Raw genomic sequence first — 3,528 nt, 5'->3', positions numbered from 1 at the left:
TTTTATATTTTTAATAAATTTTTTGCTTTTTAAACGTACCTATTCTAGATGTATTTAAAAAGGAAATAGTTATAAAAAAATATTTTTTTTAAAATTAATAAATATACAAAAATATAAAAATATACTAAATTTTTATTTTTTTATGTTTAGTAAATTTTTTAAAGATTTTTTTCCACAAATATTTTACATTTTAAGTGTCTTTATGTTAGGTGTATCTAAAAACTAAAATATTTGCTTAAAATATTTAAAAAAATTTAGTGAAATTAAAAAAAAATACGAAAAACAAAAAAAATTAATTTTCTAAAAATTAGATTCAAAATTCTGAAACCAAAAAAGGTTTTTTTATTTAGAAAATTACAAAAAATAAAAATAAAAAACAAAACAAAGATTTGGCCCCTGTAAAAAATAAATTATGAATTTTTGATTTTGTCAATTTAAACTCAAATATTTTGAATTGAGACGAACTAAAAAAAAATCTAAAAAAGACAAGAAAAAATACTGAACTTTTTTTTATATTGACATTTTTGATTTTTTTTAAAAAAATATTTTTTAAATCTATATAATAAGACATAATAGTTTTTGAAAATGTATAAAATGTATGAGAGATATATTTGGTATTAACGGTATAGATCTTTCCAAACAAAAATAAACGGCTGAGATCAATTTTTTTCCCGCCCGTCTCTTTGTCTCCCCTCTTTCATCTTTGCCCAAATCCATCCTCTTTCATACGCTCTTCTCTCTCTCTTTACCTCTCTTCTCTGCCTCTCCTCTCACAACGACACTGCCACTCACCGACTACCGACCACCTCTCTTCACCTCTTGCTGTCCTTTCTTCTCTCGACCACCGACTCTCTTTTCTCACCCTCCTCTTTCGCCATTTTGGCGAAGGAATTAAAAAAAAAATCTTCGATTAAGTGAGAGAAAAGAAAAAGGAGGACATCGCCGTCCTGCCCAGTCGACACCGACGCCGACGCCGACAACGAAGCTGTTCTTCGTAAGGTAAAAAGTCCCAATAATAGATTTGAAATAAATAGTTGTGCCAGAGAAGATGTCGCAGGAATCAGTGATGTTACGGAACTAATCTGTGATGTTAGGTAAAAGGCTCTAATTTAGATTCAGTTTAAATGGTTTCCTTTTTTAAATGGGTGTTTATTTCAGTTTGATTTCTGACATGGTTTTGATTTATGAAATGTTTGATTCTTTAATGGGAAATGGGTGCTAATTCATGAAATGTGTCTTAAATACTTTTGAGTTTGCTAAATACTCTTGAAATACTGATATGGATTTTTTCTATATATATTGGGCTTTTTGTGTTTTTCTATTCTTTCGTTTTTTTCTTCTTTATTTGGGAGTAGGGATTGGTAAGCTGTGATAAAAAATAAATATAGTTTCAGCATTGCCTATTACTTTTTTAAGACCCTATAAACAATTGTCTCATTACTGTATGTTGTTCATTTGTTGTTTTATCCATTGACTTTTATTGCATCAGTTTAGTCTTATAGTTTATTTAGTTTAAATCAAAATTTTGTTTTTGTTGTGGCAGGGGGTTGGCTACTGCCCATGAGCTAACCAAATGGATTCAAAAGGGGGTTGATTTGATATTTTGCTTATGGTCATGTATTGCTTAACAAATATTCCAAATTTATTTAAGGTTAGAAGCAAAATGAATTTGAATGGGTGTAGGTGAAAATTGAAGAAGATGATGGAGTGTTACATACACAAAACTGATGGGACTAAACTGATATAATAAATGGGTTTAGAGTTCCAAGAAGAAAGAGTAGAAAAAAATAAAACCTAAGAAAAATATGGATTGATTTTTGTAAATTAATGTTTTTATGAGTCATTAATTTGTATCTGTGTTGACAATGTGTTGTGTTTGTTGGTAGTGTTTGCATTGGGTAACCTATTATTATTGTGCAACAATGTTTGTGTTTAGTTTGAATTGGATGGTCTATGAACAAACCTTTTATTAGTGTGACAATGAGTGTATTTGTTTTAAATTGGGTAGTCTCTTTTAATTTTTATATATTTTCTATATTTTACAGGTGGATGAAGACTAGAAGCAAATTGTAATATCGGCTCCCTTTTTACAGGTCTACATTATTTTAAGTATTTTTTTTCTTATTTTATTTGTTGTTGTAGGAGTTAAAATATTGCTAGAGATGTCTAAACTAAACGTGCACTTTGTGCATACTTTGTCTAAAATATTGAAAGAGTGGCAATCTCGAGTGAGCAACAAATTGTGCATACTTTGTTCAATTTGTTTGAAAAGATATGACAATTGTACATACTTTGTTCAATTTGTTTGAAAAGATATGATAATGTCAGAAAGTACATTTCTCTTTCATCTTTATCCTAAATAACATTCTAAGTGGCACAATTGTCTAAGTAGTTTAAATGAATTTTAACGTATACTATTTGGGTGTTGTTTTTATATATTTTTGAAGGGTGACACTTTTGCTAAGTAAATTTAAATTTTCTACTTTTTCCAAGAAAATATGTTATGTTCCTAAATACTTCTATCTAGACTTTATGTTCTTAAGTAATTTTTTGAAATATGTCATGTTCCTAAAGTAATTTTGCTTTTTTAATCTTCTTCCTTATTCATGCTAAATACTCAACCCCTGTTGGTTGGATATGCTCATTTTCTTTGGAAAAATTCACATTGATTGAAGTTTGTAATTTTTTATTTACCAGTGTCAGCACTTCAAATTGAGGCATGAGTCATAGTTATAAAGGTAAATTCATTATTTAATTATTAACTTCGTTGGAGGGTTTTCTTAATATGATTTGAATTAGGACCATAAAATTATTGCTGCTGTCCTGTAGCTATATTTAATTTTACAGTTTAGATTGATGGCAGTTAATTTGTGTATTGCGTCTATTCTATATGTGGATTGATGGATTTAGTGTTAATACATTAAAAATTCACACCAAAATGGCTATTTGATTTTTGTACAAGTGTAACATTTGAATATGTATTTTTATGCAATTTTATTGGAATTCATTGTGTGATTTGATTTAGATTATCATTGTGGGTGTTTTTTGTTATCTTGCTACCATATTTGAAAGTGAAGTTCAAGTGCTAATTAATTGAGGGTTATTGATAATTAATTTGTTTCTTGCTTCTGTTTAAATTTTGAATTCCTAAAGTAAGTAGTAATCTGAATTCCTAAAGTAAGTAGTAATTTGCTTTCTCTTTTAAAAGGGCATATATGGGAAGAAGTGAGGGAATTCAAGAACACAGTTTATAAGCAAAACCATGTGAACACAGTTTACATGTCATCCATAACTTCTCTGGAATGTTGCTTCTTCTTTTTTTGTTTTAAGCTGATAGTGTAAATTTCTTGGTGATGTTCTTAATCTATATAATAACATTTTGAAAATGTATAAATTGTATCAAAGACACATTTCCTTTGAATGGTCTAGATCAATCCTAATCAATATTTAATGGTTGAGATGAATTTTTTTGCCGCCTAAACACTCTTTCCTCTCTCTCTCTCTCTCTCTCTCTCTCTCTCTCTCGTT

Source organism: Camellia sinensis, chromosome 15, assembly GCF_055761805.1.
Source record: "Camellia sinensis isolate YWXY chromosome 15, ASM5576180v1, whole genome shotgun sequence".
Taxonomy (NCBI): Eukaryota; Viridiplantae; Streptophyta; class Magnoliopsida; order Ericales; family Theaceae; genus Camellia; species Camellia sinensis.
The sequence above is the reverse complement of the archived record's forward strand: the minus strand, read 5'-3'. Positions refer to the sequence as shown.